Source organism: Lepidothrix coronata, unplaced genomic scaffold (genome assembly GCF_001604755.1).
Source record: "Lepidothrix coronata isolate B3197 unplaced genomic scaffold, Lepidothrix_coronata-1.0 Scaffold41, whole genome shotgun sequence".
NCBI lineage: Eukaryota > Metazoa > Chordata > Aves > Passeriformes > Pipridae > Lepidothrix > Lepidothrix coronata.
Window position 1 is genome coordinate 280434 of NW_016690221.1, and position 13681 is coordinate 294114.

The following is a 13681-nucleotide window of genomic DNA, read 5'->3' on the forward strand; positions in this document are numbered from 1 at the left end:
ACAGCTTGCCGAGGAGGGGTTGGGATTCAGCATCCCAGCCCGTGCTGTGGGGAGGGATGCTGGCCAGGCAGCTCCACTGTCAGCCCCCAGATCAGTGGTCCAGGGGGATGCACTGGCTGGGGGTGCAGGATGTAGGGGGTTTGCCTCCTCACCAGGTCCCTGCAGCTGAGCAGGGGTAGCTGGGGCTGGTCCCTGCTGCGATGGGGCTTTGGTGGAAGGGACAGCCCAGACTCCAGCTGGGAAGCAGTGGCTTTGTGCTGGTCTGGGCAAGGGGTCTCTATCCCAGGCAAGGGGTCTCTGATCCCTCCTGCCCCAGCAGCAAAAAGGTTTTTCCTCCTCCTGTGTGGAAAAGAAGCTCCCACTGCCATCACACAGCTCTTTCTGCCTTGCCTAGGGTCTTGCTTGCACCCCACCTCCAAATTTCCAAGGGCTTCCTGGGCTCTCTTGTCACCCCCGTGTTGCATTTGGGATTTGTATTTAATTCTTATTTATCTCTCCATAGGTTTGTCGCTGTCATTGCTGCTGTTCCCAGCTTTCCAGCAGGTTTGCTCTGCAGAGAGCTGCAGGTTGGCTATGAAATATGACAAAGCGTTCATTTAAATGCACACCATGATGTCGGCGAGTCCATTAGGGGAATTAATTTGAATGGTTGGCATTTAATAAACAGCCTCGTCCCTCCTCTCCACACACAACCCTCCCCCCCCCTCACCACTGCCGGCATCTTGGAAGGGTTAAAAAGAAACCACATGTGGATATTGGAAGGAGTGGGGAGCAGGTATCTGGGTCTGGGGAAGGGGGGGGGAATAATAGAAGAGATCTGGTGTTATAAGAAGAATTGCAGTTTGTTTTGTTCCTGGTAAAAAAAAAGCACATGTGGAAGGGTTTTGGGTTCACGGGGTGTTTGGTGCATGGAGAAAACAAGGGGGTGAAGGAGGAAGACACACTCCGGCCGGAGGGTCCCAGCCTGGCTCCGAACACGCCGGGCTGGGGGGAGGCGAGGGGGCTCCAGGGACGTGGCTCCCCATATGGTGTGTATTACAAGCTCCTTTCTAGTTGTAAAGATTAATTTAAAGCCTTTCTCACCTCCCCCCCATCCCTCTTCCATTGACAAATGAACATCTGGGCTGAATGCTGCCCAGATCCTAATCAAAGCATTTTTTCCAGGGCCGTTGTCTGCCTTTATGGCTATCTGCTCTTCGGGTGCTCTGCAGTTCCAATGCACTTGGCAATTCAGCCTGTAAATACCCCTCTCCGGGATTTATGATTCGGGATAATGTGATTTTTCTCTTTGCCTCTGGATTCGTTTGTTTGGTTTAGTTTAACGACATTTCCTTGTCTGTGCATAAGTGAGGGCACGCAGGGAATTTTTTTCCCCTCCCCTCTTTGCAGGGATCTATTAGCAATGAGCAAAAATGGCTTTTTTAGGGAGCTGATGGACACGCCGGGGGGGCCAAAGCCAGTCCTGAATCCCTGATGAGCAACCCCAGTCATCACAAACCATCTATTTTTTCCTACAGAAAGCTTGTTTTTGAGGTTTTATCGAGAAAGCAGCTTTCCACCAAAGCAAAGCCAAGCCCTTTCCATGATGTTTGAGGGCTACTTCATCAGGGAGAGGCAGCAGGAGGCACAGTCCAGTATGGAAAAGCTGTTTGCTTCCCAAAATGAGGCTCGAGAAGCCAAATGAGATGTTTGAAAAACTGGGAGTGCTGCGGCTGGAATCCCATTCCCATCAGACTTGATTTTTCCCCTGCAAGCTCCAGTTTGGGAGTTAAAGGAATAATATATAAAACCTTGGGTGTTGAACAATGTTTGTCATGTCCCAGGTGCTGTAGGAAAGGATGGTGCTTGAGATGGGGCAAAAAGGCAGGAAAATCCCTTTAAGGCAAATACAGGGACTCGCAGGGGATGTGGCACCGGTCCTGTGTTTTCCCTGTCCCTGAAGGGGGAGAGAGCTGGGAAACACAAAGATGATGGGTTTGGGGTACTCTTGCAGAAATTCTGCTCCCTGGACCTGGGCTTCCCTTTCCTTCTGGCAGAATGGCAAGGCCAGTTGCTCATCCCAATGGATGGTGTGTGATTTCAGTCCATTTAAACCACCACGGAGAGGTCGTGTTTATACACCAAGTGCGTGGGGTAATGGCACCTGTAATTAAAAACGTTCTCCCAAGTGAAATAAAAACTCACTGTGGTGGAAAGCTCTTGGCTGCTCCTCCTTGGCTCTCCAGGACAAGGTGCAATCTGGATTTTGGTGATGCAGGGCTGGGAATCATCCATCACTGGGACCCTCTCCACCCAGGGATGTCACTGGGGAAGCAGAGATGCAGGTAAATCCCCCATCACAGGCCCTGGGCTTGTTTTTCCTAAGAAACTCTGAATTTCACACAAATACAAGGAGCTGGGATGCAGCAGAGAGATCCCTGAAAGTGAATCTGGGAATATGGAGAGCCAGAGCTGGGCTCACGAGGGGTGTGGGGCTGAGGTGACCCCAGCACCGACCCTGGATGAGGGCAGCTCCCTGTGCAGAGTTCCAGAGGCAGGGAAGCACCTTCTTGAATATCCAGAGGAGGCTCTGGGGTGAATTTTAATTTCTTTTCATTTTTGTTGTTGATTTTTAGAGTGCTTGGCACCTCCTGCCTCTTTTTCATTCCTTTCCTCCTTGATTCCGTCCAAATGAGCAGGAAGCAAGGCTGCTGACCATGGATCTTCCCAGCAATGCCGTTGCTGTCCTGTCCATCCCGAGGAAAGGGTGAAGTCTGGCATCCATCTGCGGCTGAGCCAGTGCATCCATGAGGTGAGAGTGGCCACCGGCAGCTCCAGGGAAGAGGTGAGGGGGATTTATGGAATTTCATATCAGCTCTATCTGTGATTGGGTTCATCTCGGTGGGGTCAGCTGGGATGGAGGTTTGGATGCTGAGGGGCATTGCGGCCAAGGAGGCTTTTAGGGAAGGGAAAGGAGGGAAGGAAGTGGTGTCCGGGACTGCTAGGGAGCCCTCCTCGATGTCCCCATGGAACAGGACACGATCCCCGGCAGCCGTGTCTCCGACCTCATCCCTATTGCCGTGCGTCGGGAGAGGGCGGCCGCGGCCGGGGCCCCGCGCTGAGCCGCTGCCGAGCAGGGATTTGCAGCTGAACTCTGCCCACAAAGTCGCTCCCAGCCTTTTCTCATTTCTTTCTGGATTTAAGGCAGCTTCCAAATTCCTGCGCAGCCAAATCCTGCCTTAGGGCTGCCAGGAAACACGGCCAGCAACAAGTACGTGCCGTTTCTGTACCCACAACACAGCCAGGGTTGCTGTTATTGTGCGGGTGGTGATGACGGGACGGAGCTCCAGTCCTCCCGAGGGTGCGATCCCGTCCCTTCCCAGGCTGCCGCGGGCACCCTGCCCTGGGCGCTGCCTCGTGGCTGCGGCGTCGCCTCCCCCTCATCGCCGCCCTTTTAAAAACCAGAAAAGATACTCCACCCCACCCCAGTTTCCCTAAACTTCACCCGCCGCCCTCCCCGTAACCTCCCACCCAGCGCATGGAAGCTTTATCCACTCCCACTGGGATTTACGGTCCCAGGGACTTCCTGCGCTGCCTGTCATCGCACTCGCCCCTTCCCGCCACCGATAAATCAAACCTGTTTGTTTTGTGCTGCTCCTTCACCAGTTCTTTATTTATTTGTGCTTCTGTCGCTGCCTCCCTCCGTCCCTGAGGGCTTTAGGGGACACCGGAGGCGAAGGGGACAGCGGCAGAGCAATGAAGTGCCCCGAGGCCATGGTGAAGGGCACACGTTGGGTCTCCATGTGCACTGTTGCTTCAGGGAAAGGGAGGTCAGGAAAATCCTGCACTGCTCATACAGACTAAACCCCACTTGCCATGTCTAAACACCACCAGGATGCATCCCCACATCCTGAGACCCTCCAACGCTTGGGGATTCCATTGAATCCATCCCAGTGTGACCCCAGAGCAGCCTGAGGAAAGCTGGGGGCTGAGAGCGGTGCAGTGAGCGGGGCTGCACATGCAGCATCCCCACACCAAACATCCTCCCAGCCGTGGTGGGGATGAGGAGCCAGCTCTGGCCAAGCCCACCCATGGGATGCCTGATCTGGTCTTTCCACTGGTGACTCATGGAAAAACTACTTGTTTTGCAGCGGCGCTCGGAATGCCGGGTGATTCTGCCTCTGTGCCTCGCTCGCCTGTCTCTTTTTTTTTTTGGAGGATCATTGGTATGAAAACATTTGGGACCCCGACCTTCCTGCAGAGCTCACCTGAAGGCATTTTCCCCCCTGGATGCGTGCAGGGCTGGCTGTGCAAACCACGCTGCCTGGGAGGCGGCCTGGTCACGCTCCCAGGGTTGAATTTTTTGGGGATTAGTATTTTCGAGCGGCTCTTATACAACGGCGGAGGAGGCTTGGAGGGTTTCCACCAGCTCCTTGCGTGCCGGTTTTGGCACGTCTGCCAGTGCTGCCGGCTGCACGGGGCCCCCCAAGGCTCTCCATGAGGTTTGTGGCACAACCTGGGGTGACAGGGCTGGGGACTCAGCCTGGCTTGGTCTGAGTGTCCCCACTGTCCCCAAGGCCAGGCAGGACAGGGAGAAGTGAGACCTCACTGGCTTCTTACTGCCTTGCAGGGAGCCAGCAGGATCCACTGGTAGATTTGGGTTGGAACAGTCAAAAATGGGAATGATGCTGATTTATGTGTCAGGTCCCCAGCACTGCGCTGCTTCCCACATACTGACCTTTCACCTCTTTTTCCCCAAATCCTTCAGAAGGCAGGGATGGAGCACAGCCCTTTCCCAGTGGGACCAGCACATCCCAGACCCAGCTGGTTACAGAAGGAGTCTGGGCCAGCTCTGTATTTAACTGAATTTGCTTTTTTTACCACTTTTTCTTGGAAACCGGCATGGAGAAGGATGTTCCTTGGTGCTCATCCCTGTTTATCAAACCTTCACCCTCTCCTTGCAGAGCACTGACCGTGCCACTGCTCTCTGGAAAGCACATTAGTAATTTTTTTCTGAGGGGGGGGTAATGGTTTGGTTTGGATTCTGGGATGGAAAATCATTTCCAACCCCCAAATTAGAAACAGAATAATAATAAAGCATGTTGTTTTGGAGGGGACGGTGTGTGTCATCCCACAGCAATGAGAAACTTGTGCTGGAGAGGAGCAAAGAGCTGTGATTTATTTTTTTAACGCTCCCCAAAGGACTGACGTGGCTCTGGGATGCTGCTCCCACTCTCTCGTACCCGTGGACGGGAATGGCATGGTCGCTGTGGGCAGGGGACACCCATGGGTGGGTGTCCTTACCAGGGGTGGGGGGCTCTATCACCCTGTTTTGTTGTCCTTATGCTTGGTTTCGTGGAGGAAAGGGGATTGTGCCGTGTGGTTTTCTGTCCTGCCCTTCCCCAAGGAGTTGGGATGGAGAGCTGATGTTCAGGGATGGGACAAGAGCCAATATTTTGCCATGCTGGGCTGGGGGGAGGCATGAGCAGGTGATGCTTTCTCCTTGGGATTTTATTTTTTCAGTGTGGTGGATTAGAGTGATTTCACTGTGGATTGCTCTCTCTATGGTCTCTCTCCTCCAAAAAACATCAGGTCCTATGAAAACTGGGTCAGACTCTTGGAATTGGAAGTCATGCTGGGACAGTAGCTAGTCCTGCCTGGGATGGGTTCATCCCTGTGTCACACAGCATTGCCAAAAAACCCTTAAAAATAACATATTTTAAAAATTGCAAGTGGTTCTCCCCACTCATGGGAGCAGTGACTACTCAGGGGGCCAAAACCCAGCGCAAAGGCTGAATTCCTGTGTAGAGGAGCCTTCGTTCCACTATATTTCTCTCCCTATTGGGTCTAACATCTTGTACACCCAAAACCTGTGCTGGAGCTGGGGTGTCCAGTCTGCCTTTGGGGTGCCCCCAGGCTGGGTTTTGGGGTGAGTGTTCCTGGGATTTAATAAGACACTTATCGTATGTTAAATATCAAGGGCTGATAGGAAACATGTGTCCTGAGGATTAACAGCCGTGTAAAAGATAAAGCCCTGAGTTAAACCCCCAAACAGTGTGTTTCAAATAACCCTCCGTGGCTGCAAAATGGGGTAACCAGGAGTGGGATGGGGAAGGTACAATGTGTATCACAGATCACAGCTCCCCAAAATCCTTGGGATGGGGTTGGGACTGGGTTTTCTCCCAGCAAGGTGATGCCCAGGGATGCCAGATAGCACAGGGGTGACGTCAGCTCCTTCTTCCCCCATTTCTTCCTCTCTTTCCACCTCTTCCCCTTCTTGTAATGTTTTTTTCTTTTTTTTTTTTCCCAGGCCCCAATTTCTCCCCTGTCGAGGCAAACGCTTTGGCTAATTAGCAAAACGTGTCAAAGAAAATGATTAATGTCCCGGGAGGAGGCTGAGCTGCCTTTGTGCTGGCATTGCCTGACTTCTGCTCTTAAAGGTTTTATTAAAAGATAAGGGAGCTCGTGACGGGTGAGCAAAGCATGTGCTTCCCTGGGTGTTAAAGGGTCGGAGAAGGGGGGGATGTGGGGCAGATCGGGGTCACCCTCGGAGGGAGAGGTGAGGGCTCGTGTTTCTCTGCCTCTGTGCTCGACCGTCACCGTGGTGTCTGGCCTTGGCAGGGGAAAGGACTTTAAAAAAATGGCTGAATGCCTCCTTTATTCTTCCAGGGGCAGGTAATTCAATCTCGCCAGCCAGGTTATGAATGTTGCTGTGTTACAGGGTTCTGTGTGCTCGGGGGCTTCAGGGGGTCCCAGGGAGGGGATGCTCAGGGTGGGCATCCCAAGTTGTGGTGCTGGGGCACTGGAGATTGGGCACAGCCGGGCTCCTGCCCAGGGCAGAGGTGGCAGCAGGGCAGCAGAGGTGCTCAGGCACGTGTTTGCTGGACTCTGTGGACACAGAGGTGCCCATGGCTGGGCTTGAGCCCTGTGGGACATCCCTGACGCTGTTTGCTGTGGGCTGAAACCCTCCATCCCAGCTCCCACCTGGGGATCCTGGGGCTGGGTGGGCAGCAGAGGCACAGGAGGGAATCTGAGGCATGGTCCCACTGGGCTCCTGCCAGGACCACTGTACGCAGCATCCAACTGTCGTCAGCTCTCTGGGTCTGGGCATGTTTTCAGCAACTTCCAAAGCACAGCCAATTCAGCAGCCCCCAAAATATTACTCCCTGCAATCTGAACCCCTGCAACTCCCCCCCCCAAACCAGCAGCCCCTTGCAGAAGGGTCTTACAAAAGGCAAAATCTACCCGGCAGCTGCCACTGCAGGGTCCCACAAACCAGAGCAGGCAGTGCCACGGCATCGCCGTGCCATGCCAAAATCCCAGACAGGATATCGACCCTGGGAGCAGGGAGAGGACGAGGGCGGTGGGACCTTCTCCACCAGCACACTGGTTATTTTATTATGTCATGAGCGATTCCCAAACCCAGCAGACATTTGTCTGCAGCCACAGAGGCCTGAGCCACTCGGTGCATGTCAGAGGGGTTTTGGGAGGGGGCACAGCTGGCAGGAGCCTCGGAGGGGGGGCTGCAGGAGCTGCTCCGTGAGGTTTTCCTCCAGCAAACAGACCTCTGGGCTTAATAAGCTATTTGTAAAACTGGCTGTGGATAAACAAGAGGCCGTGTGTGAGGCTGGAGGCGGCCTCGCAGGGCTCCGCCGCACGGGGTGGGACCTCAGCACAGAAATATTTTCAAGATAAACAGAGGAAAATGAGTCCTGGAGGAGGCTGGAGCCACTGGCAGCAGCACACAGCTCCTCTCCGACATATTTCGGGGCAGGAACTTGGCTTTCTGCAGCGCTGCAGCTGAAAGATCCCTTTTTTTTTTCTTTTTTTTTTTTTTGCCTTTGAAGGGAACCTCTCGTGCTGCTGATTCAGAAATAAACCTGAGGAGTGGTTGGCAGTGAAGGCAGCGGTGAGGAGACGTGCAGAGCCCGGGGCTTGCAGAGGAGTTCTGGGGTGAGGGCGAGGAGCTGGGATGGAGGGCTGCTGGTGCAGGTCCTCCTCGGGCAGAGCTGCCTTCCCTGAGGGACCCCTGGGCTGAGGTGGCAATATTGGGAGTTGGGGTTGTTCAGCCTGGAGAGGAGAAAGCTCTGGGGAGACCTTAAAGCCCCTTGCAGTGCCTAAAGGGGCTCCAGGAGAGCTGGAGAGGGACTTGGACAAGGGTCTGGAAGGACAGGAAAAGGGAGAATGGCTTCCCAGTGCCAGAGGGCAGCGTTAGATGGGATACTGGGGAGAAATTCCTCCCTGTGAGGGTGGCGAGGCACTTACACAGGTTCCCCAGAGAAGCTGTGGCTGCCTCATCCCTGGGACTGTTTAAAGCCAGGTTGGATGGGACTTGGAGCAACCTGGGATAGTGGAAGGTGTCCCTGCCCATGGGACACCTTGAAGTAGTCTTTATGGTCCCTTCCAACCCAACCCATTCTGTGATTTCATGGCTCCAACAAGAGCAGCAGAGCCTCCTTGCCTGGCTGCTGGTGCCCCCATCAGCTCCTCCTTTCCCCAGCACAGGCAGAGGCAGTACAGGGGTGCCCAGGGCAGGATATGGGCATTGCCCTGCCCTCTGCCAGGATGGAGCTCAGGAAACGGGCTGGGCTCCATCCTTCTATCCCTTCTACCCCTCTTCATCCTCTCTACCCCCTCCATTCCTCCATCCCACCATCCCTCCATCCCTGGGCCATGTGCTTTGGCACTGGTTTCCTTCTTCCCTATTCTGTGCTTGGTCTGGAAACTGCAGCCGGGGCTGGGTTTGCTTGGGGCTGAGCTCAGCTTGGGGCACCGGGGCTGGGACCCGCCGCAGCCTCGGCAGCCGAGATCTCCCGGTGTATCTCTCCCTCTCTTCCCCACCCCCAGCAAATTTAATTAAAAGTCATTCAGATTCCTTTGAAAGAAAATGTCATCCGTCGACACAATTACACTTTAACTAACCAAAGCTGTTACAGTTCCTATATATATTGGAATCAGGCTGTCGTTATTAGTTCTAAGTAAGTAATTTATTCCCATTATTGTGTTCAAATTACAGGATATTACCCCCTGGGGAAATAATCCTGTTATTTGAAATGTAAAAAAGAATTCACATGGACAACAATAGATTCTTAAATGAACCCAACAACAGTCCCCAGTCCCAGTGCGGCATCACTTGACTCAGATAGGAAAATATAAAGTTTCTTTTAAAAAGGTTTCTTTTCTCCTCTCTTTCCTTTCTCTTGCTCCAGTGGAGGTAAATCGAGCTTCTCCTCTTCTTCATAAGCCTCAATTTATTGAGGGAATCCTGGATGTGAAGGAATTTTGTGGGGAGCATGGGGGAGTTGGGGCAGATATATATATATATATATGTATATATGGGTGTCCATCCTTACTGTGGGGGTGGGAGCCCCTGGATGGTGGGATGCAAGTGCCTGGCACAGCTCAGGGGGGGTTTCTGGTGGAGCTGGGAACCATTGGCTTCCTCCAGCAAAGAGCTGCTGAGGATCCTTGGAAACATTGTTCCCTTGATCAAGATCTTCAGTGCAGGCAAATAACAGCTCGTCTCTGCAACACCCAAACATAAGCAAGTAATTTGGACCAACGAAAGGAAAAAGGGGGAGGGGAAAGAAAAAAAGAAAAAAAAAGAAGAGAGAGAAAGAGGAGGAAGAGGGAGGGGAGGGAAGAAAATCAGATACACTTGTAACCTGATTACAACAGCCAGCTATGTGTGCAAAATCACAATGCAGCTCTATAATTAAATCTCTCTTTCCCCCTCCTGCCGAGCTCTTTCCTCTAACAGGCACGGTACAAAAACAGTCGTTAGGACATCAAATTCCAGCTCCGACAAGAGGGGGCTTTTTTGTCTATAGCTGCTCGGCTCGTCTTTAAGGAAATAATAATTATAAGCCCAGAGCCGCTAGCTGACGAGCTTTGTGGAGCAGAAAGGGCTTGTTTTGTCCAACCGCCCCTTCCCCCTTGCAGAGGACTGGGGTGATGGGAAAAGAGATGGGATAGCCCTGGGAGCCAGCCATGGACACCCCTCCTTGTGCTGGGGCTTGGGGGGGAAACGTTGGGGTCTGACAAGATGCTCGGAGCCACAGATACTTCTTCCCCTCCTGCCCTGCTGAATCCATCTCACGTGTTTTAGCAGTTTGGTACCCGGTGCAGGCACTCCCAGCTGGGTTTGGTTGTTTGGGGGTGCATAAAGTACCCGTGAGGAGCCAGCAGCTTCCTGGACTCGGGGAAAACTCTTGCCACAACACCAAGGGCTTCTCCTCTGCCTGGCACTTGGCTGTTCCATAGGGCAGTCCCAGGGTGATGGAGGGATGCTGTGGATGGGGCTGATTCAACAGACCCCAAAGACAGCAGGGAAGGGACTCCCCCAGAGTGGTGGCTACAGGGAGGGCAGTGCTGGCAGCCTTGCCCCAGCCCTGCCTGTTGATGACTTTGATTTACTCCCGTTTGTCACAGCGGGCTATTCCCATCCCTGTGACACCCAGCACGTGCTTTTCCTGGCAGCTGCGGGCCGGATTCAGCCTTAGGGACCCAGTTCCTTGCGGGCAGGTTCCTGCTTGCTTCTTCGGGGTATTTTTGGGAACGGGTTTTGCATCCCATCTACTTCTCTGCTGCGAGTCAGGGAGGGGGTGTTGGAGTTCCGTGCAGTGACGGTAGGTCTGGTGCTAAGGACTCACAGCATGGTGGGGAGGGGGAAGGAAAGAGCCTGGCATCAGGAGACCCCAAAATGGGTCCCAGTGTGCAGGATGACTACCAGAGAGGCAGGATTTATCCGTCACACCTTGTCGAGGCAGCTGGCACGTGCCAGAGAGCACAACTGAGGGCGGGCACAGGCTTTGCAACACGACATGGAAATTCGGACGCTGTTCCAATAAAGCTGTGCATGTTTGGGTTTAATGGCAATTAACAGCTGTTAAAAGGTGAAAGATCTACTCTGCTAACACCTAGTGCTTCTGGTGCCTCTCATGAAGGGATTTGAAAATACATTTTCGAGTGTTAATTTTAAGCCACGATAATGCACCCCTGGGAGGTGGATGGGTTTACCCTGTTTTCAGAAGGGGAAGCTGAAGCAGGACAGGGCACGGTGTGGGGACGGGCATTCAATGCCTGCAGTGGTGGTGAAATCCATGCCTGGCTCTGGAAGAGGGATGGGACTAAACCAGGGACCAGCTGGCAACATCAGCAGTTTTCACCAGCATTCCCCAGGTCTTTTATTTTGGGGGGAGATTAACTCGGTGCAAAACCAAAGGCACTCACGAGCTTAACCTTAAGCAGGACCCTCGTGCTGGGGGGGCTCGTAGGAAATCGTCTTTCCCTGGGAGATGCTGCGAATCTGGATTTTCCAGTTCCTGGAGGGCTCTGCTTGTTTAAATTAGAAGCAGATAGGAGAGGTGAATTTTAAGAAGGACAGAGCAAAGGCACACAAGTATGCAGTTAACTTCTAAACTTCTTTCTCTGGCTCTCCCGCTGAGTAAATGCTTTAGGAGCTTCAAACCACAGCTTTTAATATCTCCTTAACATGCCCCACGATTCCTTCCCCCCTGTCAAAAAGGCGAGAGCAGCTGTGAATATTTTCCATTTTAAAATGTTTTGTATGCATACGAAAGTACCTGCAGCTCCTGTGGGCCGGGCTACGGAGAACTGCTGAAGCCAAGGGTATCTATTTTATATTGAACCTCAAAATAGCACATGCTCCTGCCTCTCGCTCGCCCGTGTCCTGCATCCAGGAGGGTATTTTTGATACAGCTGGCAGATCAAGGGAAAAATCCCCAATTTACTCTGTTGATGTAGAAGGTCTTGTCATTCGGGGCTCAGCGTTCCTGTTCACCTGGGTGGAGGATTGTTTTAAACTCTTGAATGCAGAACGTGTAATACTGGGCTGTTATATGGGGACTGCAGTTTTGGGGAGGTTTCCCATGCATGTTCCTCCACTAAACCACGTTTTTTCCACCGAAAGGTGTAGCTGCCGTTTCTGTGCCTTACGACCAATTTAGCAGCTGGTTTGTAGCCAAAAAACACAGGCAGTAATTACAGCTTTGGGGTTCGTGCTCCTCTCAAAGCTCTCTATGGGTTGTGCAGGTCAGCCCTCCTCCTTGCCTATTTTTTCCCCCTGATCTTCGATGAAAAAAGCTTATTATTGTGTAAAAGGGGGAAAAAAAGCCAAACCCAACCTGATGTATCCAAGATCCAGTTTAACTGTGACAAAATCCCGGTACCAGGGGTTTGGTGAAGGTTATGAAAAGCAAAGGGCACCCAGCACTGGGGAGGTCCTGGCACCAGGGGTCCCAGTTTGGGATTTTGAGGGGAAAGGGAGCGTGCAGGTGGCAGAGCAGGAAAACAGGATAGGATTGTGCCTACACACCCACCCTCCTGTGCTGGACAAGGCTAAAAAATGACATCAGACTTTATTTGGACTTGAAAACCAGACTGTGATTTCGGGGATGTTCGGCTTTACAAACCCCGGAACTGTGGGGATCAGAACTGCTGTGAACTGGGGAGAGGGGGGCACCAACCACATCCCTGTGCACCCCCCAGCCCTTCTCCCTTCTTCCGTGCTCCGGTGGGGCAATGGAAGCGGAGCTGGGACGGTGGGAGGATGCTGCAGCCTCCAGCTGCTGCCCAGTTTGAGTATAGGCCCTGGGGGGGGAGTGGAGAATTTCTTGGGCTCCCCCCAACCGATGCAAAGCCCACAGCCAGGCTGAGCGCAGGGGTTTATAATCAGCCAGGATTTATGGAGAAAAACAAAATCCCGAGCTGTTCTGGTCATTAATCAGAAATTCCTCGCTCGGTTCCCGAGCTGTTTCCCTGGGGATCTTCTCATGGGGACCCTCTACTCCACAGCCCCCCCTCCCCGTGGATGGCAGCTCTTTCCTTGCAGGCAAGGGGCTGGGGTGGGGAGAGACCCCAAGCTTTGGAATTAACCAAACCCCCGACGATGAATAAATCCCCATGAATTCGCTGGAGTAAACCCCAGCAGGGACCCCCTTGCCTTCAGATCCCACCTCTGTCCCCACAGCATTTTATTAGGGGTTTTTATCTGGGGGTTTTCTTTGGGGGGGATGGGACCCTGCTGTCGGACTTGGTTCTGCTTTTAAGATGTGGGGAAGGAATGAAATCAGGGCAAAGCTTTTTTGCCGACGCGTTGGGATCGTCGCCGTCCGTGTTTTAATGTGATTTATGCCTGGATTTCTAAATCCAGCCACTGACTGCACGCTTTAAATATAGCTCCAAAAACACCCTGGAAACGTGTAGTAAGCACGTTAAAAACGGCGGGCGGAAGGGATGCACAGCACCCCCCCCGGCTGTGGATGGGGAGCACGGGGGGGTTTACTGGGGTAAAAAGGGGATTTTGGGGGGGTCCCAGAAGATGGGGATGGGGGTCCAGCGGGGGTTTGTGCCCAGCCCGCGGGTGCGAAGTTGAGCGCTGGGTTGGCGATGAGGGGGTGTGTCCCCCCTCCCCCAAACCTTGGCAGCCCCCCAAAACGGGGTTGGGAGGTATCAGTTTGCTTTGCCTCCCACGTTTCCAGACAGTCCCCCGTTCCATCCCAGATTCCCACCCCCCCTGTCCTACCTGAATGCCGGGAAGGGGGACAATGCCCGGTGCAGGGCTGGGGGCTGTGAGCTCCGCAGGGCTCCACTGCCTCCTGCGGGGACGGAGGGCGGCCATAGGGAATTTCGTGTTCGTCCGGGGGGCGAAGAGAGGAAACAAATGGAAAAAAAAAGAGGG

The 13681-nt window shown here is 53.3% G+C and overlaps 1 protein-coding gene and 1 long non-coding RNA gene across 3 annotated transcripts in view; one reads left to right on the plus strand and one right to left on the minus strand.

The window, feature by feature from the left end:
• FBXL18 (F-box and leucine rich repeat protein 18) overlaps window positions 1–13681 on the plus strand; it is a 52096-nt gene that overhangs the window by 36758 nt on the left and 1657 nt on the right. Inside the window, exons 12-15 of one of the 2 annotated variants that reach the window (XR_001874515.1) lie at window positions 503–566; window positions 1165–2824; window positions 6290–6451; window positions 7827–7932. The gene's annotated coding sequence lies outside the window, so the exon portion shown is untranslated. The remainder of the gene's footprint in view (window positions 1–502; window positions 567–1164; window positions 2825–6289; window positions 6452–7826; window positions 7933–13681) is intronic. The other variant, XR_001874516.1, reaches the window with a different exon arrangement.
• LOC108496577 lies at window positions 8651–13675 on the minus strand. Its single transcript, XR_001874517.1, has 3 exons — window positions 13526–13675; window positions 11565–11782; window positions 8651–11313 (listed from the first exon to the last, which is right to left on the minus strand). It is a non-coding gene; the product is annotated as an uncharacterized LOC108496577 (long non-coding RNA).